The 19,989-nt window shown below is 38.8% G+C and overlaps 23 non-coding genes across 23 annotated transcripts; all 23 read left to right on the top strand.

The window, feature by feature from the left end:
• Window positions 1-194: 194 nt before the first annotated feature.
• Window positions 195-267, top strand: TRNAK-CUU (transfer RNA lysine (anticodon CUU)). The gene has a single exon. It is a non-coding gene; the product is annotated as a tRNA-Lys (tRNA).
• Window positions 268-1,036: 769 nt separating this feature from the next.
• Window positions 1,037-1,109, top strand: TRNAK-CUU (transfer RNA lysine (anticodon CUU)). Its single transcript has one exon. It is a non-coding gene; the product is annotated as a tRNA-Lys (tRNA).
• A 344-nt stretch (window positions 1,110-1,453) lies between these two features.
• TRNAA-AGC (transfer RNA alanine (anticodon AGC)) lies at window positions 1,454-1,526 on the top strand. The gene has a single exon. It is a non-coding gene; the product is annotated as a tRNA-Ala (tRNA).
• Window positions 1,527-1,878: 352 nt separating this feature from the next.
• TRNAK-CUU (transfer RNA lysine (anticodon CUU)) lies at window positions 1,879-1,951 on the top strand. The gene has a single exon. It is a non-coding gene; the product is annotated as a tRNA-Lys (tRNA).
• Window positions 1,952-3,562: 1,611 nt separating this feature from the next.
• Window positions 3,563-3,635, top strand: TRNAK-CUU (transfer RNA lysine (anticodon CUU)). Its single transcript has one exon. It is a non-coding gene; the product is annotated as a tRNA-Lys (tRNA).
• A 344-nt stretch (window positions 3,636-3,979) lies between these two features.
• On the top strand, window positions 3,980-4,052 carry TRNAA-AGC (transfer RNA alanine (anticodon AGC)). Its single transcript has one exon. It is a non-coding gene; the product is annotated as a tRNA-Ala (tRNA).
• A 352-nt stretch (window positions 4,053-4,404) lies between these two features.
• TRNAK-CUU (transfer RNA lysine (anticodon CUU)) lies at window positions 4,405-4,477 on the top strand. The gene has a single exon. It is a non-coding gene; the product is annotated as a tRNA-Lys (tRNA).
• Window positions 4,478-5,931: 1,454 nt separating this feature from the next.
• TRNAK-CUU (transfer RNA lysine (anticodon CUU)) lies at window positions 5,932-6,004 on the top strand. The gene has a single exon. It is a non-coding gene; the product is annotated as a tRNA-Lys (tRNA).
• A 756-nt stretch (window positions 6,005-6,760) lies between these two features.
• Window positions 6,761-6,833, top strand: TRNAK-CUU (transfer RNA lysine (anticodon CUU)). Its single transcript has one exon. It is a non-coding gene; the product is annotated as a tRNA-Lys (tRNA).
• A 769-nt stretch (window positions 6,834-7,602) lies between these two features.
• Window positions 7,603-7,675, top strand: TRNAK-CUU (transfer RNA lysine (anticodon CUU)). Its single transcript has one exon. It is a non-coding gene; the product is annotated as a tRNA-Lys (tRNA).
• Window positions 7,676-8,019: 344 nt separating this feature from the next.
• Window positions 8,020-8,092, top strand: TRNAA-AGC (transfer RNA alanine (anticodon AGC)). Its single transcript has one exon. It is a non-coding gene; the product is annotated as a tRNA-Ala (tRNA).
• Window positions 8,093-8,444: 352 nt separating this feature from the next.
• Window positions 8,445-8,517, top strand: TRNAK-CUU (transfer RNA lysine (anticodon CUU)). The gene has a single exon. It is a non-coding gene; the product is annotated as a tRNA-Lys (tRNA).
• A 2,028-nt stretch (window positions 8,518-10,545) lies between these two features.
• Window positions 10,546-10,618, top strand: TRNAA-AGC (transfer RNA alanine (anticodon AGC)). Its single transcript has one exon. It is a non-coding gene; the product is annotated as a tRNA-Ala (tRNA).
• A 352-nt stretch (window positions 10,619-10,970) lies between these two features.
• TRNAK-CUU (transfer RNA lysine (anticodon CUU)) lies at window positions 10,971-11,043 on the top strand. Its single transcript has one exon. It is a non-coding gene; the product is annotated as a tRNA-Lys (tRNA).
• Window positions 11,044-12,654: 1,611 nt separating this feature from the next.
• Window positions 12,655-12,727, top strand: TRNAK-CUU (transfer RNA lysine (anticodon CUU)). The gene has a single exon. It is a non-coding gene; the product is annotated as a tRNA-Lys (tRNA).
• Window positions 12,728-13,071: 344 nt separating this feature from the next.
• On the top strand, window positions 13,072-13,144 carry TRNAA-AGC (transfer RNA alanine (anticodon AGC)). The gene has a single exon. It is a non-coding gene; the product is annotated as a tRNA-Ala (tRNA).
• A 352-nt stretch (window positions 13,145-13,496) lies between these two features.
• TRNAK-CUU (transfer RNA lysine (anticodon CUU)) lies at window positions 13,497-13,569 on the top strand. The gene has a single exon. It is a non-coding gene; the product is annotated as a tRNA-Lys (tRNA).
• A 1,454-nt stretch (window positions 13,570-15,023) lies between these two features.
• TRNAK-CUU (transfer RNA lysine (anticodon CUU)) lies at window positions 15,024-15,096 on the top strand. Its single transcript has one exon. It is a non-coding gene; the product is annotated as a tRNA-Lys (tRNA).
• Window positions 15,097-15,852: 756 nt separating this feature from the next.
• Window positions 15,853-15,925, top strand: TRNAK-CUU (transfer RNA lysine (anticodon CUU)). Its single transcript has one exon. It is a non-coding gene; the product is annotated as a tRNA-Lys (tRNA).
• A 769-nt stretch (window positions 15,926-16,694) lies between these two features.
• On the top strand, window positions 16,695-16,767 carry TRNAK-CUU (transfer RNA lysine (anticodon CUU)). Its single transcript has one exon. It is a non-coding gene; the product is annotated as a tRNA-Lys (tRNA).
• Window positions 16,768-17,111: 344 nt separating this feature from the next.
• On the top strand, window positions 17,112-17,184 carry TRNAA-AGC (transfer RNA alanine (anticodon AGC)). Its single transcript has one exon. It is a non-coding gene; the product is annotated as a tRNA-Ala (tRNA).
• A 352-nt stretch (window positions 17,185-17,536) lies between these two features.
• Window positions 17,537-17,609, top strand: TRNAK-CUU (transfer RNA lysine (anticodon CUU)). The gene has a single exon. It is a non-coding gene; the product is annotated as a tRNA-Lys (tRNA).
• A 2,028-nt stretch (window positions 17,610-19,637) lies between these two features.
• TRNAA-AGC (transfer RNA alanine (anticodon AGC)) lies at window positions 19,638-19,710 on the top strand. Its single transcript has one exon. It is a non-coding gene; the product is annotated as a tRNA-Ala (tRNA).
• Window positions 19,711-19,989: the final 279 nt, after the last annotated feature.

The following is a 19,989-nucleotide window of genomic DNA, read 5'->3' as shown; positions in this document are numbered from 1 at the left end:
AATTTGAGTTCTTATGCAATCTCACAATGACATTTCCACAACTTCCATTTCAATTTTGTCTCATTTTACTTGACACTCTGTCCACTGAGGGATCTATAAATGATAAGTTCCTTGAAAAACGAGAGTTGAGGAATATCCAGGAACTGGTTTTCTTAATGAAAAACGATCAGTTTGCATACTACTTTAAAGAGGGAGCCCGGCTAGCTCAGTCGGTAGAGCATGAGACTCTTAATCTCAGGGTGGTGGGTTCGAGCCCCACGTTGGGCGAAAACAAGTAATTTTTGCAGGGTTATTGCATTGGATCTCATAATATGGCAATTAATCTTGCATTAAACATGCAATAACTCCCAAAAATTGTATATCTTTGGTTTCCCATTGGTGGGAAATGTAACTTCAAGATTAGGTAGGGCATTAGTCTAGATTAACATACAGCGATATTACTCCTATTCAAGTACTAAACAGGCCAACCTGAACTGTAAAACATCCCCTAAGTGGAGGTAAGGCATCAGTTAGGAGTGAACTGAACACTCATGTAATGGGCAATTTGACGTCAAATAAAGTGTGGTAGGCATTAACATTACTTTTGGAATGTTATTCTGAGGGAGCCCACAGGGGAATTAGCTCAAATGGTAGAGCGCTCGCTTAGCATGCGAGAGGTAGCGGGATCGATGCCCACATTCTCCATTCTAAAATGTACATACATTTTATTTTTAACTTGTCATTGCCAAGCTTGTTGCATAGTAAGAACAGATAAATCACAGATGGCTTTCATATATGGTCACATCATAACAACTAAAGGGGTTTTATCAAAAGGATTTAGGTATTCGTTAGCTTGTGAGAGCAATTTGAGTTCTTATGCAATCTCACAATGACATTTCCACAACTTCCATTTCAATTTTGTCTCATTTTACTTGACACTCTGTCCACTGAGGGATCTATAAATGATAAGTTCCTTGAAAAACGAGAGTTGAGGAATATCCAGGAACTGGTTTTCTTAATGAAAAACGATCAGTTTGCATACTACTTTAAAGAGAGAGCCCGGCTATCTCAGTCGGTAGAGCATGAGACTCTTAATCTCAGGGTCGTGGGTTCGAGCCCCACGTTGGGCGAAAACGAGTAATTTTTGCAGGATTATTTCATTGGCTCTCATAATATGGCAATTAATCTTGCATTAGACATGCAATAACTCCCAAAAATTGTATATCTTTGGTTTCCCATTGGTGGGAAATGTAAATTCAAGATTAGGTAGGGCATTAGTCTAGATTAACATACAGCGATATTACTCCTATTCAAGTACTAAACAGGCCAACCTGAACTGTAAAACATCCCCTAAGTGGAGGTAAGGCATCAGTTAAGAGTGAACTGAACAATCATGTAATGGGCAATTTGACGTCAAATAAAGTGTGGTAGGCATTAACATTACTTTTGAAATGTTATTCTGAGGGAGCCCACAGGGGAATTAGCTCAAATGGTAGAGCGCTCGCTTAGCATGCGAGAGGTAGCGGGATCGATGCCCGCATTCTCCATTCTAAAATGTACATAAATTTTATTTTTAACTTGTCATTGCCAAGCTTGTTGCATAGTAAGAACAGATAAATCACAGATGGCTTTCATATATGGTCACATCATAACAACTAAAGTGGTTTTATCAAAAGGGTTTAGGTATTTGTTAGCTTGTGAGAGCAATTTAAGTTCTTATGCAATCTCACAATGACATTTCCACAACTTCCATTTCAATTTTGTCTCATTTTACTTGACACTCTGTCCACTGAGGGATCTATAAATGATAAGTTCCTTGAAAAACGAGAGTTGAGGAATATCCAGGAACTGGTTTTCTTAATGAAAAACGATCAGTTTGCATACTACTTTAAAGAGGGAGCCTGGCTAGCTCAGTCGGTAGAGCATGAAACTCTTAATCTCAGGGTCGTGGGTTCGAGCCCCACGTTGGGCGAAAACAAGTAATTTTTGCAGGATTATTGCATTGGATCTCATAATATGGCAATTAATCTTGCATTAGACATGCAATAACTCCCAAAAATTGTATATCTTTCGTTTCCCATTGGTGGGAAATGTAACTTCAAGATTAGGTAGGGCATTAGTCTAGATTAACATACAGCGATATTACTCCTATTCAAGTACTAAACAGGCCAACCTGAACTGTAAAACATCCCCTAAGTGGAGGTAAGGCATCAGTTAGGAGTGAACTGAACACTCATGTAATGGGCAATTTGACGTCAAATAAAGTGTGGTAGGCATTAGCATTACTTTTGAAATGTTATTCTGAGGGAGCACACAGGGGAATTAGCTCAAATGGTAGAGCGCTCCCTTAGCATGCGAGAGGTAGCGGGATCGATGCCCGCATTCTCCATTCTAAAATGTACATACATTTTATTTTTAACTTATCATTGCCAAGCTTGTTGCATAGTAAGAAGAGATAAATCACAGATGGCTTTCATATATGGTCACATCATAACAACTAAAGGGGTTTTATCAAAAGGATTTAGGTATTCGTTAGCTTGTGAGAGCAATTTGAGTTCTTATGCAATCTCACAATGACATTTCCACAACTTCCATTTCAATTTTGTCTCATTTTACTTGACACTCTGTCCACTGAGGGATCTATAAATGATAAGTTCCTTGAAAAACAAGAGTTGAGGAATATCCAGGAACTGGTTTTCTTAATGAAAAATGATCAGTTTGCATAATATTTTAAAGAGGGAGCCTGGCTAGCTCAGTCGGTCGAGCATGAGATTCTTAATCTCAGGGTCGGAGGTTCGAGCCCCACGTTGGGTGAAAACGAGTAATTTTTGCAGGATTATTGCATTGGATCTCATAATATGGCAGATAATCTTGCATTAGACATGCAATAACTCCCAAAAATTGTATATCTTTGGTTTCCCATTGGTGGGAAATGTAACTTCAAGATTAAGTAGGGCATTAGTCTAGATTAACATACAGCGATATTACTCCTATTCAAGTACTAAACAGGCCAACCTGAACTGTAAAACATCCCCTAAGTGGAGGTAAGGCATCAGTTAGGAGTGAACTGAACACTCATGTAATGGGCAATTTGACGTCAAATAAAGTGTGGTAGGCATTAACATTACTTTTGAAATGTTATTCTGAGGGAGCCCACAGGGGAATTAGCTCAAATGGTTGAGCGCTCGCTTAGCATGCGAGAGGTAGCGGGATCGATGCCCGCATTCTCCATTCTAAAATGTACATACATTTTATTTTTAACTTGTCATTGCCAAGCTTGTTGCATAGTAAGAACAGATAAATCACAGATGGCTTTCATATATGGTCACATCATAACAACTAAAGGGGTTTTATCAAAAGGGTTTAGGTATTCGTTAGCTTGTGAGAGCAATTTGAGTTCTTATGCAATCTCACAATGACATTTCCACAACTTCCATTTCAATTTTGTCTCATTTTACTTGACACTCTGTCCACTGAGGGATCTATAAATGATAAGTTCCTTGAAAAACGAGAGTTGAGGAATATCCAGGAACTGGTTTTCTTAATGAAAAACGATCAGTTTGCACACTTCTTTAAAGAGGGAGCCTGGCTAGCTCAGTCGGTAGAGCATGAGACTCTTAATCTTAGGGTCGTGGGTTCGAGCCCCACGTTGGGCGAAAACGAGTAATTTTTGCAGGATTATTTCATTGGCTCTCATAATATGGCAATTAATCTTGCATTAGACATGCAATAACTCCCAAAAATTGTATATCTTTGGTTTCCCATTGGTGGGAAATGTAAATTCAAGATTAGGTAGGGCATTAGTCTAGATTAACATACAGCGATATTACTCCTATTCAAGTACTAAACAGGCCAACCTGAACTGTAAAACATCCCCTAAGTGGAGGTAAGGCATCAGTTAGGAGTGAACTGAACACTCATGTAATGGGCAATTTGACGTCAAATAAAGTGTGGTAGGCATTAACATTACTTTTGAAATGTTATTCAGAGGGAGCCCACTGGGGAATTAGCTCAAATGGTAGAGCGCTCGCTTAGCATGCGAGAGGTAGCGGGATCGATGCCCGCATTCTCCATTCTAAAATGTACATACATTTTATTTTTAACTTGTCATTGCCAAGCTTGTTGCATAGTAAGAACAGATAAATCACAGATGGCTTTCATATATGGTCACATCATAACAACTAAAGTGGTTTTATCAAAAGGGTTTAGGTATTCGTTAGCTTGTGAGAGCAATTTGAGTTCTTATGCAATCTCACAATGACATTTCCACAACTTCCATTTCAATTTTGTCTCATTTTACTTGACACTCTGTCCACTGAGGGATCTATAAATGATAAGTACCTTGAAAAACGAGCGTTGAGGAATATCCAGGAACTGGTTTTCTTAATGAAAAACGATCAGTTTGCATAATACTTTAAAGAGGGAGCCTGGCTAGCTCAGTCGGTAGAGCATGAAACTCTTAATCTCAGGGTCGTGGGTTCGAGCCCCACGTTGGGCGAAAACAAGTAATTTTTGCAGGATTATTGCATTGGATCTCATAATATGGCAATTAATCTTGCATTAGACATGCAATAACTCCCAAAAATTGTATATCTTTGGTTTCCCATTGGTGGGAAATGTAACTTCAAGATTAGGTAGGGCATTAGTCTAGATTAACATACAGCGATATTACTCCTATTCAAGTACTAAACAGGCCAACCTGAACTGTAAAACATCCCCTAAGTGGAGGTAAGGCATCAGTTAGGAGTGAACTGAACACTCATGTAATGGGCAATTTGACGTCAAATAAAGTGTGGTAGGCATTAGCATTACTTTTGAAATGTTATTCTGAGTGAGCACACAGGGGAATTAGCTCAAATGGTAGAGCGCTCCCTTAGCATACGAGAGGTAGCGGGATCGATGCCCGCATTCTCCATTCTAAAATGTACATACATTTTATTTTTAACTTGTCATTGCCAAGCTTCTTGCATAGTAAGAACAGATAAATCACAGATGGCTTTCATATATGGTCCACTGAGGGATCTATAAATGATAAGTTCCTTGAAAAACAAGAGTTGAGGAATATCCAGGAACTGGTTTTCTTAATGAAAAACGATCAGTTTGCATACTACTTTAAAGAGGGATCCCGGCTAGCTCAGTCGGTAGAGCATGAGACTCTTAATCTCAGGGTCCTGGGTTCGAGCCCCACGTTGGGCGAAAACAAGTAATTTTTGCAGGATTATTGCATTGGATCTCATAATATGGCAATTAATCTTGCATTAGACATGCAATAACTCCCAAAAATTGTATATCTTTGGTTTCCCATTGGTGGGAAATGTAACTTCAAGATTAGGTAGGGCATTAGTCAGCGATATTACTCCTATTCAAGTACTAAACAGGCCAACCTGAACTGTAAAACATCCCCTAAGTGGAGGTAAGGCATCAGTTAGGAGTGAACTGAACACTCATGTAATGGACAATTTGACGTCAAATAAAGTGTCGTAGGCATTAACATTACTTTTGAAATGTTATTCTGATGGAGCACACAGGGGAATTAGCTCAAATGGTAGAGCGCTCGCTTAGCATGCGAGAGGTAGCGGGATTGATGCCCGCATTCTCCATTCTAAAATGTACATACATTTTATTTTTAACTTGTCATTGCCAAGCTTGTTGCATAGTAAGAACAGATAAATCACAGATGGCTTTCATATATGGTCACATCATAACAACTAAAGGGGTTTTATCAAAAGGGTTTAGGTATTCGTTAGCTTGTGAGAGCAATTTGAGTTCTTATGCAATCTCACAATGACATTTCCACAACTTCCATTTCAATTTTGTCTCCTTTTACTTGACACTCTGTCCACTGAGGGATCTATAAATGATAAGTTCCTTGAAAAACAAGAGTTGAGGAATATCCAGGAACTGGTTTTCTTAATGAAAAACGATCAGTTTGCATTCTACTTTAAAGAGGGAGCCCGGCTAGCTCAGTCGGTAGAGCATGAGACTCTTAATCTCAGGGTTGTGGGTTCGAGCCCCACGTTGGGCGAAAACGAGTAATTTTTGCAGGATTATTGCATTGGATCTCATAATATGGCAATTAATCTTGCATTAGACATGCAATAACTCCCAAAAATTGTATATCTTTGGTTTCCCATTGGTGGGAAATGTAACTTCAAGATTAGGTAGGGCATTAGTCAGCGATATTACTCCTATTCAAGTACTAAACAGGCCAACCTGAACTGTAAAACATCCCCTAAGTGGAGGTAAGGCATCAGTTAGGAGTGAACTGAACACTCATGTAATGGGCAATTTGACGTCAAATAAAGTGTCGTAGGCATTAACATTACTTTTGAAATGTTATTCTGATGGAGCACACAGGGGAATTAGCTCAAATGGTAGAGCGCTCGCTTAGCATGCGAGAGGTAGCAGGATCGATGCCCGCATTCTCCATTCTAAAATGTACATACATTTTATTTTTAACTTGTCATTGCCAAGCTTGTTGCATAGTAAGAACAGATAAATCACAGATGGCTTTCATATATGGTCACATCATAACAACCAAAGTGGTTTTATCAAAAGGGTTTAGGTATTCGTTAGCTTGTGAGAGCAATTTGAGTTCTTATGCAATCTCACAATGACATTTCCACAACTTCCATTTCAATTTTGTCTCATTTTACTTGACACTCTGTCCACTGAGGGATCTATAAATGATAAGTTCCTTGAAAAACGAGAGTTGAGGAATATCCAGGAACTGGTTTTCTTAATGAAAAACGATCAGTTTGCATACTACTTTAAAGAGGGAGCCCGGCTAGCTCAGTCGGTAGAGCATGAGACTCTTAATCTCAGGGTCGTGGGTTCGAGCCCCACGTTGGGCGAAAACAAGTAATTTTTGCAGGATTATTGCATTGGATCTCATAATATGGCAATTAATCTTGCATTAAACATGCAATAACTCCCAAAAATTGTATATCTTTGGTTTCCCATTGGTGGGAAATGTAACTTCAAGATTAGGTAGGGCATTAGTCTAGATTAACATACAGCGATATTACTCCTATTCAAGTACTAAACAGGCCAACCTGAACTGTAAAACATCCCCTAAGTGGAGGTAAGGCATCAGTTAGGAGTGAACTGAACACTCATGTAATGGGCAATTTGACGTCAAATAAAGTGTGGTAGGCATTAACATTACTTTTGGAATGTTATTCTGAGGGAGCCCACAGGGGAATTAGCTCAAATGGTAGAGCGCTCGCTTAGCATGCGAGAGGTAGCGGGATCGATGCCCACATTCTCCATTCTAAAATGTACATACATTTTATTTTTAACTTGTCATTGCCAAGCTTGTTGCATAGTAAGAACAGATAAATCACAGATGGCTTTCATATATGGTCACATCATAACAACTAAAGGGGTTTTATCAAAAGGATTTAGGTATTCGTTAGCTTGTGAGAGCAATTTGAGTTCTTATGCAATCTCACAATGACATTTCCACAACTTCCATTTCAATTTTGTCTCATTTTACTTGACACTCTGTCCACTGAGGGATCTATAAATGATAAGTTCCTTGAAAAACGAGAGTTGAGGAATATCCAGGAACTGGTTTTCTTAATGAAAAACGATCAGTTTGCATACTACTTTAAAGAGAGAGCCCGGCTATCTCAGTCGGTAGAGCATGAGACTCTTAATCTCAGGGTCGTGGGTTCGAGCCCCACGTTGGGCGAAAACGAGTAATTTTTGCAGGATTATTTCATTGGCTCTCATAATATGGCAATTAATCTTGCATTAGACATGCAATAACTCCCAAAAATTGTATATCTTTGGTTTCCCATTGGTGGGAAATGTAAATTCAAGATTAGGTAGGGCATTAGTCTAGATTAACATACAGCGATATTACTCCTATTCAAGTACTAAACAGGCCAACCTGAACTGTAAAACATCCCCTAAGTGGAGGTAAGGCATCAGTTAAGAGTGAACTGAACAATCATGTAATGGGCAATTTGACGTCAAATAAAGTGTGGTAGGCATTAACATTACTTTTGAAATGTTATTCTGAGGGAGCCCACAGGGGAATTAGCTCAAATGGTAGAGCGCTCGCTTAGCATGCGAGAGGTAGCGGGATCGATGCCCGCATTCTCCATTCTAAAATGTACATAAATTTTATTTTTAACTTGTCATTGCCAAGCTTGTTGCATAGTAAGAACAGATAAATCACAGATGGCTTTCATATATGGTCACATCATAACAACTAAAGTGGTTTTATCAAAAGGGTTTAGGTATTTGTTAGCTTGTGAGAGCAATTTAAGTTCTTATGCAATCTCACAATGACATTTCCACAACTTCCATTTCAATTTTGTCTCATTTTACTTGACACTCTGTCCACTGAGGGATCTATAAATGATAAGTTCCTTGAAAAACGAGAGTTGAGGAATATCCAGGAACTGGTTTTCTTAATGAAAAACGATCAGTTTGCATACTACTTTAAAGAGGGAGCCTGGCTAGCTCAGTCGGTAGAGCATGAAACTCTTAATCTCAGGGTCGTGGGTTCGAGCCCCACGTTGGGCGAAAACAAGTAATTTTTGCAGGATTATTGCATTGGATCTCATAATATGGCAATTAATCTTGCATTAGACATGCAATAACTCCCAAAAATTGTATATCTTTGGTTTCCCATTGGTGGGAAATGTAACTTCAAGATTAGGTAGGGCATTAGTCTAGATTAACATACAGCGATATTACTCCTATTCAAGTACTAAACAGGCCAACCTGAACTGTAAAACATTCCCTAAGTGGAGGTAAGGCATCAGTTAGGAGTGAACTGAACACTCATGTAATGGGCAATTTGACGTCAAATAAAGTGTGGTAGGCATTAGCATTACTTTTGAAATGTTATTCTGAGGGAGCACACAGGGGAATTAGCTCAAATGGTAGAGCGCTCCCTTAGCATGCGAGAGGTAGCGGGATCGATGCCCGCATTCTCCATTCTAAAATGTACATACATTTTATTTTTAACTTATCATTGCCAAGCTTGTTGCATAGTAAGAAGAGATAAATCAAAGATGGCTTTCATATATGGTCACATCATAACAACTAAAGGGGTTTTATCAAAAGGATTTAGGTATTCGTTAGCTTGTGAGAGCAATTTGAGTTCTTATGCAATCTCACAATGACATTTCCACAACTTCCATTTCAATTTTGTCTCATTTTACTTGACACTCTGTCCACTGAGGGATCTATAAATGATAAGTTCCTTGAAAAACAAGAGTTGAGGAATATCCAGGAACTGGTTTTCTTAATGAAAAATGATCAGTTTGCATAATATTTTAAAGAGGGAGCCTGGCTAGCTCAGTCGGTCAAGCATGAGATTCTTAATCTCAGGGTCGGAGGTTCGAGCCCCACGTTGGGTGAAAACGAGTAATTTTTGCAGGATTATTGCATTGGATCTCATAATATGGCAGATAATCTTGCATTAGACATGCAATAACTCCCAAAAATTGTATATCTTTGGTTTCCCATTGGTGGGAAATGTAACTTCAAGATTAAGTAGGGCATTAGTCTAGATTAACATACAGCGATATTACTCCTATTCAAGTACTAAACAGGCCAACCTGAACTGTAAAACATCCCCTAAGTGGAGGTAAGGCATCAGTTAGGAGTGAACTGAACACTCATGTAATGGGCAATTTGACGTCAAATAAAGTGTGGTAGGCATTAACATTACTTTTGAAATGTTATTCTGAGGGAGCCCACAGGGGAATTAGCTCAAATGGTTGAGCGCTCGCTTAGCATGCGAGAGGTAGCGGGATCGATGCCCGCATTCTCCATTCTAAAATGTACATAGATTTTATTTTTAACTTGTCATTGCCAAGCTTGTTGCATAGTAAGAACAGATAAATCACAGATGGCTTTCATATATGGTCACATCATAACAACTAAAGTGGTTTTATCAAAAGGGTTTAGGTATTCGTTAGCTTGTGAGAGCAATTTGAGTTCTTATGCAATCTCACAATGACATTTCCACAACTTCCATTTCAATTTTATCTCATTTTACTTGACACTCTGTCCACTGAGGGATCTATAAATGATAAGTTCCTTGAAAAACGAGCGTTGAGGAATATCCAGGAACTGGTTTTCTTAATGAAAAACAATCAGTTTGCACACTTCTTTAAAGAGGGAGCCTGGCTAGCTCAGTCGGTAGAGCATGAGACTCTTAATCTTAGGGTCATGGGTTCGAGCCCCACGTTGGGCAAAAACGAGTAATTTTTGCAGGATTATTTCATTGGCTCTCATAATATGGCAATTAATCTTGCATTAGACATGCAATAACTCCCAAAAATTGTATATCTTTGGTTTCCCATTGGTGGGAAATGTAAATTCAAGATTAGGTAGGGCATTAGTCTAGATTAACATACAGCGATATTACTCCTATTCAAGTACTAAACAGGCCAACCTGAACTGTAAAACATCCCCTAAGTGGAGGTAAGGCATCAGTTAGGAGTGAACTGAACACTCATGTAATGGGCAATTTGACGTCAAATAAAGTGTGGTAGGCATTAACATTACTTTTGAAATGTTATTCAGAGGGAGCCCACTGGGGAATTAGCTCAAATGGTAGAGCGCTCGCTTAGCATGCGAGAGGTAGCGGGATCGATGCCCGCATTCTCCATTCTAAAATGTACATACATTTTATTTTTAACTTGTCATTGCCAAGCTTGTTGCATAGTAAGAACAGATAAATCACAGATGGCTTTCATATATGGTCACATCATAACAACTAAAGTGGTTTTATCAAAAGGGTTTAGGTATTCGTTAGCTTGTGAGAGCAATTTGAGTTCTTATGCAATCTCACAATGACATTTCCACAACTTCCATTTCAATTTTGTCTCATTTTACTTGACACTCTGTCCACTGAGGGATCTATAAATGATAAGTACCTTGAAAAACGAGCGTTGAGGAATATCCAGGAACTGGTTTTCTTAATGAAAAACGATCAGTTTGCATACTACTTTAAAGAGGGAGCCTGGCTAGCTCAGTCGGTAGAGCATGAAACTCTTAATCTCAGGGTCGTGGGTTCGAGCCCCACGTTGGGCGAAAACAAGTAATTTTTGCAGGATTATTGCATTGGATCTCATAATATGGCAATTAATCTTGCATTAGACATGCAATAACTCCCAAAAATTGTATATCTTTCGTTTCCCATTGGTGGGAAATGTAACTTCAAGATTAGGTAGGGCATTAGTCTAGATTAACATACAGCGATATTACTCCTATTCAAGTACTAAACAGGCCAACCTGAACTGTAAAACATCCCCTAAGTGGAGGTAAGGCATCAGTTAGGAGTGAACTGAACACTCATGTAATGGGCAATTTGACGTCAAATAAAGTGTGGTAGGCATTAGCATTACTTTTGAAATGTTATTCTGAGGGAGCACACAGGGGAATTAGCTCAAATGGTAGAGCGCTCCCTTAGCATGCGAGAGGTAGCGGGATCGATGCCCGCATTCTCCATTCTAAAATGTACATACATTTTATTTTTAACTTATCATTGCCAAGCTTGTTGCATAGTAAGAAGAGATAAATCACAGATGGCTTTCATATATGGTCACATCATAACAACTAAAGGGGTTTTATCAAAAGGATTTAGGTATTCGTTAGCTTGTGAGAGCAATTTGAGTTCTTATGCAATCTCACAATGACATTTCCACAACTTCCATTTCAATTTTGTCTCATTTTACTTGACACTCTGTCCACTGAGGGATCTATAAATGATAAGTTCCTTGAAAAACAAGAGTTGAGGAATATCCAGGAACTGGTTTTCTTAATGAAAAATGATCAGTTTGCATAATATTTTAAAGAGGGAGCCTGGCTAGCTCAGTCGGTCGAGCATGAGATTCTTAATCTCAGGGTCGGAGGTTCGAGCCCCACGTTGGGTGAAAACGAGTAATTTTTGCAGGATTATTGCATTGGATCTCATAATATGGCAGATAATCTTGCATTAGACATGCAATAACTCCCAAAAATTGTATATCTTTGGTTTCCCATTGGTGGGAAATGTAACTTCAAGATTAAGTAGGGCATTAGTCTAGATTAACATACAGCGATATTACTCCTATTCAAGTACTAAACAGGCCAACCTGAACTGTAAAACATCCCCTAAGTGGAGGTAAGGCATCAGTTAGGAGTGAACTGAACACTCATGTAATGGGCAATTTGACGTCAAATAAAGTGTGGTAGGCATTAACATTACTTTTGAAATGTTATTCTGAGGGAGCCCACAGGGGAATTAGCTCAAATGGTTGAGCGCTCGCTTAGCATGCGAGAGGTAGCGGGATCGATGCCCGCATTCTCCATTCTAAAATGTACATACATTTTATTTTTAACTTGTCATTGCCAAGCTTGTTGCATAGTAAGAACAGATAAATCACAGATGGCTTTCATATATGGTCACATCATAACAACTAAAGGGGTTTTATCAAAAGGGTTTAGGTATTCGTTAGCTTGTGAGAGCAATTTGAGTTCTTATGCAATCTCACAATGACATTTCCACAACTTCCATTTCAATTTTGTCTCATTTTACTTGACACTCTGTCCACTGAGGGATCTATAAATGATAAGTTCCTTGAAAAACGAGAGTTGAGGAATATCCAGGAACTGGTTTTCTTAATGAAAAACGATCAGTTTGCACACTTCTTTAAAGAGGGAGCCTGGCTAGCTCAGTCGGTAGAGCATGAGACTCTTAATCTTAGGGTCGTGGGTTCGAGCCCCACGTTGGGCGAAAACGAGTAATTTTTGCAGGATTATTTCATTGGCTCTCATAATATGGCAATTAATCTTGCATTAGACATGCAATAACTCCCAAAAATTGTATATCTTTGGTTTCCCATTGGTGGGAAATGTAAATTCAAGATTAGGTAGGGCATTAGTCTAGATTAACATACAGCGATATTACTCCTATTCAAGTACTAAACAGGCCAACCTGAACTGTAAAACATCCCCTAAGTGGAGGTAAGGCATCAGTTAGGAGTGAACTGAACACTCATGTAATGGGCAATTTGACGTCAAATAAAGTGTGGTAGGCATTAACATTACTTTTGAAATGTTATTCAGAGGGAGCCCACTGGGGAATTAGCTCAAATGGTAGAGCGCTCGCTTAGCATGCGAGAGGTAGCGGGATCGATGCCCGCATTCTCCATTCTAAAATGTACATACATTTTATTTTTAACTTGTCATTGCCAAGCTTGTTGCATAGTAAGAACAGATAAATCACAGATGGCTTTCATATATGGTCACATCATAACAACTAAAGTGGTTTTATCAAAAGGGTTTAGGTATTCGTTAGCTTGTGAGAGCAATTTGAGTTCTTATGCAATCTCACAATGACATTTCCACAACTTCCATTTCAATTTTGTCTCATTTTACTTGACACTCTGTCCACTGAGGGATCTATAAATGATAAGTACCTTGAAAAACGAGCGTTGAGGAATATCCAGGAACTGGTTTTCTTAATGAAAAACGATCAGTTTGCATAATACTTTAAAGAGGGAGCCTGGCTAGCTCAGTCGGTAGAGCATGAAACTCTTAATCTCAGGGTCGTGGGTTCGAGCCCCACGTTGGGCGAAAACAAGTAATTTTTGCAGGATTATTGCATTGGATCTCATAATATGGCAATTAATCTTGCATTAGACATGCAATAACTCCCAAAAATTGTATATCTTTGGTTTCCCATTGGTGGGAAATGTAACTTCAAGATTAGGTAGGGCATTAGTCTAGATTAACATACAGCGATATTACTCCTATTCAAGTACTAAACAGGCCAACCTGAACTGTAAAACATCCCCTAAGTGGAGGTAAGGCATCAGTTAGGAGTGAACTGAACACTCATGTAATGGGCAATTTGACGTCAAATAAAGTGTGGTAGGCATTAGCATTACTTTTGAAATGTTATTCTGAGTGAGCACACAGGGGAATTAGCTCAAATGGTAGAGCGCTCCCTTAGCATACGAGAGGTAGCGGGATCGATGCCCGCATTCTCCATTCTAAAATGTACATACATTTTATTTTTAACTTGTCATTGCCAAGCTTCTTGCATAGTAAGAACAGATAAATCACAGATGGCTTTCATATATGGTCCACTGAGGGATCTATAAATGATAAGTTCCTTGAAAAACAAGAGTTGAGGAATATCCAGGAACTGGTTTTCTTAATGAAAAACGATCAGTTTGCATACTACTTTAAAGAGGGATCCCGGCTAGCTCAGTCGGTAGAGCATGAGACTCTTAATCTCAGGGTCCTGGGTTCGAGCCCCACGTTGGGCGAAAACAAGTAATTTTTGCAGGATTATTGCATTGGATCTCATAATATGGCAATTAATCTTGCATTAGACATGCAATAACTCCCAAAAATTGTATATCTTTGGTTTCCCATTGGTGGGAAATGTAACTTCAAGATTAGGTAGGGCATTAGTCAGCGATATTACTCCTATTCAAGTACTAAACAGGCCAACCTGAACTGTAAAACATCCCCTAAGTGGAGGTAAGGCATCAGTTAGGAGTGAACTGAACACTCATGTAATGGACAATTTGACGTCAAATAAAGTGTCGTAGGCATTAACATTACTTTTGAAATGTTATTCTGATGGAGCACACAGGGGAATTAGCTCAAATGGTAGAGCGCTCGCTTAGCATGCGAGAGGTAGCGGGATTGATGCCCGCATTCTCCATTCTAAAATGTACATACATTTTATTTTTAACTTGTCATTGCCAAGCTTGTTGCATAGTAAGAACAGATAAATCACAGATGGCTTTCATATATGGTCACATCATAACAACTAAAGGGGTTTTATCAAAAGGGTTTAGGTATTCGTTAGCTTGTGAGAGCAATTTGAGTTCTTATGCAATCTCACAATGACATTTCCACAACTTCCATTTCAATTTTGTCTCCTTTTACTTGACACTCTGTCCACTGAGGGATCTATAAATGATAAGTTCCTTGAAAAACAAGAGTTGAGGAATATCCAGGAACTGGTTTTCTTAATGAAAAACGATCAGTTTGCATTCTACTTTAAAGAGGGAGCCCGGCTAGCTCAGTCGGTAGAGCATGAGACTCTTAATCTCAGGGTTGTGGGTTCGAGCCCCACGTTGGGCGAAAACGAGTAATTTTTGCAGGATTATTGCATTGGATCTCATAATATGGCAATTAATCTTGCATTAGACATGCAATAACTCCCAAAAATTGTATATCTTTGGTTTCCCATTGGTGGGAAATGTAACTTCAAGATTAGGTAGGGCATTAGTCAGCGATATTACTCCTATTCAAGTACTAAACAGGCCAACCTGAACTGTAAAACATCCCCTAAGTGGAGGTAAGGCATCAGTTAGGAGTGAACTGAACACTCATGTAATGGGCAATTTGACGTCAAATAAAGTGTCGTAGGCATTAACATTACTTTTGAAATGTTATTCTGATGGAGCACACAGGGGAATTAGCTCAAATGGTAGAGCGCTCGCTTAGCATGCGAGAGGTAGCAGGATCGATGCCCGCATTCTCCATTCTAAAATGTACATACATTTTATTTTTAACTTGTCATTGCCAAGCTTGTTGCATAGTAAGAACAGATAAATCACAGATGGCTTTCATATATGGTCACATCATAACAACCAAAGTGGTTTTATCAAAAGGGTTTAGGTATTCGTTAGCTTGTGAGAGCAATTTGAGTTCTTATGCAATCTCACAATGACATTTCCACAACTTCCATTTCAATTTTGTCTCATTTTACTTGACACTCTGTCCACTGAGGGATCTATAAATGATAAGTTCCTTGAAAAACGAGAGTTGAGGAATATCCAGGAACTGGTTTTCTTAATGAAAAACGATCAGTTTGCATACTACTTTAAAGAGGGAGCCCGGCTAGCTCAGTCGGTAGAGCATGAGACTCTTAATCTCAGGGTCGTGGGTTCGAGCCCCACGTTGGGCGAAAACAAGTAATTTTTGCAGGATTATTGCATTGGATCTCATAATATGGCAATTAATCTTGCATTAAACATGCAATAACTCCCAAAAATTGTATATCTTTGGTTTCCCATTGGTGGGAAATGTAACTTCAAGATTAGGTAGGGCATTAGTCTAGATTAACATACAGCGATATTACTCCTATTCAAGTACTAAACAGGCCAACCTGAACTGTAAAACATCCCCTAAGTGGAGGTAAGGCATCAGTTAGGAGTGAACTGAACACTCATGTAATGGGCAATTTGACGTCAAATAAAGTGTGGTAGGCATTAACATTACTTTTGGAATGTTATTCTGAGGGAGCCCACAGGGGAATTAGCTCAAATGGTAGAGCGCTCGCTTAGCATGCGAGAGGTAGCGGGATCGATGCCCACATTCTCCATTCTAAAATGTACATACATTTTATTTTTAACTTGTCATTGCCAAGCTTGTTGCATAGTAAGAACAGATAAATCACAGATGGCTTTCATATATGGTCACATCATAACAACTAAAGGGGTTTTATCAAAAGGATTTAGGTATTCGTTAGCTTGTGAGAGCAATTTGAGTTCTTATGCAATCTCACAATGACATTTCCACAACTTCCATTTCAATTTTGTCTCATTTTACTTGACACTCTGTCCACTGAGGGATCTATAAATGATAAGTTCCTTGAAAAACGAGAGTTGAGGAATATCCAGGAACTGGTTTTCTTAATGAAAAACGATCAGTTTGCATACTACTTTAAAGAGAGAGCCCGGCTATCTCAGTCGGTAGAGCATGAGACTCTTAATCTCAGGGTCGTGGGTTCGAGCCCCACGTTGGGCGAAAACGAGTAATTTTTGCAGGATTATTTCATTGGCTCTCATAATATGGCAATTAATCTTGCATTAGACATGCAATAACTCCCAAAAATTGTATATCTTTGGTTTCCCATTGGTGGGAAATGTAAATTCAAGATTAGGTAGGGCATTAGTCTAGATTAACATACAGCGATATTACTCCTATTCAAGTACTAAACAGGCCAACCTGAACTGTAAAACATCCCCTAAGTGGAGGTAAGGCATCAGTTAAGAGTGAACTGAACAATCATGTAATGGGCAATTTGACGTCAAATAAAGTGTGGTAGGCATTAACATTACTTTTGAAATGTTATTCTGAGGGAGCCCACAGGGGAATTAGCTCAAATGGTAGAGCGCTCGCTTAGCATGCGAGAGGTAGCGGGATCGATGCCCGCATTCTCCATTCTAAAATGTACATAAATTTTATTTTTAACTTGTCATTGCCAAGCTTGTTGCATAGTAAGAACAGATAAATCACAGATGGCTTTCATATATGGTCACATCATAACAACTAAAGTGGTTTTATCAAAAGGGTTTAGGTATTTGTTAGCTTGTGAGAGCAATTTAAGTTCTTATGCAATCTCACAATGACATTTCCACAACTTCCATTTCAATTTTGTCTCATTTTACTTGACACTCTGTCCACTGAGGGATCTATAAATGATAAGTTCCTTGAAAAACGAGAGTTGAGGAATATCCAGGAACTGGTTTTCTTAATGAAAAACGATCAGTTTGCATACTACTTTAAAGAGGGAGCCTGGCTAGCTCAGTCGGTAGAGCATGAAACTCTTAATCTCAGGGTCGTGGGTTCGAGCCCCACGTTGGGCGAAAACAAGTAATTTTTGCAGGATTATTGCATTGGATCTCATAATATGGCAATTAATCTTGCATTAGACATGCAATAACTCCCAAAAATTGTATATCTTTGGTTTCCCATTGGTGGGAAATGTAACTTCAAGATTAGGTAGGGCATTAGTCTAGATTAACATACAGCGATATTACTCCTATTCAAGTACTAAACAGGCCAACCTGAACTGTAAAACATTCCCTAAGTGGAGGTAAGGCATCAGTTAGGAGTGAACTGAACACTCATGTAATGGGCAATTTGACGTCAAATAAAGTGTGGTAGGCATTAGCATTACTTTTGAAATGTTATTCTGAGGGAGCACACAGGGGAATTAGCTCAAATGGTAGAGCGCTCCCTTAGCATGCGAGAGGTAGCGGGATCGATGCCCGCATTCTCCATTCTAAAATGTACATACATTTTATTTTTAACTTATCATTGCCAAGCTTGTTGCATAGTAAGAAGAGATAAATCAAAGATGGCTTTCATATATGGTCACATCATAACAACTAAAGGGGTTTTATCAAAAGGATTTAGGTATTCGTTAGCTTGTGAGAGCAATTTGAGTTCTTATGCAATCTCACAATGACATTTCCACAACTTCCATTTCAATTTTGTCTCATTTTACTTGACACTCTGTCCACTGAGGGATCTATAAATGATAAGTTCCTTGAAAAACAAGAGTTGAGGAATATCCAGGAACTGGTTTTCTTAATGAAAAATGATCAGTTTGCATAATATTTTAAAGAGGGAGCCTGGCTAGCTCAGTCGGTCAAGCATGAGATTCTTAATCTCAGGGTCGGAGGTTCGAGCCCCACGTTGGGTGAAAACGAGTAATTTTTGCAGGATTATTGCATTGGATCTCATAATATGGCAGATAATCTTGCATTAGACATGCAATAACTCCCAAAAATTGTATATCTTTGGTTTCCCATTGGTGGGAAATGTAACTTCAAGATTAAGTAGGGCATTAGTCTAGATTAACATACAGCGATATTACTCCTATTCAAGTACTAAACAGGCCAACCTGAACTGTAAAACATCCCCTAAGTGGAGGTAAGGCATCAGTTAGGAGTGAACTGAACACTCATGTAATGGGCAATTTGACGTCAAATAAAGTGTGGTAGGCATTAACATTACTTTTGAAATGTTATTCTGAGGGAGCCCACAGGGGAATTAGCTCAAATGGTTGAGCGCTCGCTTAGCATGCGAGAGGTAGCGGGATCGATGCCCGCATTCTCCATTCTAAAATGTACATAGATTTTATTTTTAACTTGTCATTGCCAAGCTTGTTGCATAGTAAGAACAGATAAATCACAGATGGCTTTCATATATGGTCACATCATAACAACTAAAGTGGTTTTATCAAAAGGGTTTAGGTATTCGTTAGCTTGTGAGAGCAATTTGAGTTCTTATGCAATCTCACAATGACATTTCCACAACTTCCATTTCAATTTTATCTCATTTTACTTGACACTCTGTCCACTGAGGGATCTATAAATGATAAGTTCCTTGAAAAACGAGCGTTGAGGAATATCCAGGAACTGGTTTTCTTAATGAAAAACAATCAGTTTGCACACTTCTTTAAAGAGGGAGCCTGGCTAGCTCAGTCGGTAGAGCATGAGACTCTTAATCTTAGGGTCATGGGTTCGAGCCCCACGTTGGGCAAAAACGAGTAATTTTTGCAGGATTATTTCATTGGCTCTCATAATATGGCAATTAATCTTGCATTAGACATGCAATAACTCCCAAAAATTGTATATCTTTGGTTTCCCATTGGTGGGAAATGTAAATTCAAGATTAGGTAGGGCATTAGTCTAGATTAACATACAGCGATATTACTCCTATTCAAGTACTAAACAGGCCAACCTGAACTGTAAAACATCCCCTAAGTGGAGGTAAGGCATCAGTTAGGAGTGAACTGAACACTCATGTAATGGGCAATTTGACGTCAAATAAAGTGTGGTAGGCATTAACATTACTTTTGAAATGTTATTCAGAGGGAGCCCACTGGGGAATTAGCTCAAATGGTAGAGCGCTCGCTTAGCATGCGAGAGGTAGCGGGATCGATGCCCGCATTCTCCATTCTAAAATGTACATACATTTTATTTTTAACTTGTCATTGCCAAGCTTGTTGCATAGTAAGAACAGATAAATCACAGATGGCTTTCATATATGGTCACATCATAACAACTAAAGTGGTTTTATCAAAAGGGTTTAGGTATTCGTTAGCTTGTGAGAGCAATTTGAGTTCTTATGCAATCTCACAATGACATTTCCACAACTTCCATTTCAATTTTGTCTCATTTTACTTGACACTCTGTCCACTGAGGGATCTATAAATGATAAGTACCTTGAAAAACG

The sequence above is a fragment of the Lissotriton helveticus genome, chromosome 1_2 (genome assembly GCF_964261635.1).
Source record: "Lissotriton helveticus chromosome 1_2, aLisHel1.1, whole genome shotgun sequence".
NCBI lineage: Eukaryota > Metazoa > Chordata > Amphibia > Caudata > Salamandridae > Lissotriton > Lissotriton helveticus.
This window is presented reverse-complemented; position numbering and strand designations above follow the sequence as displayed.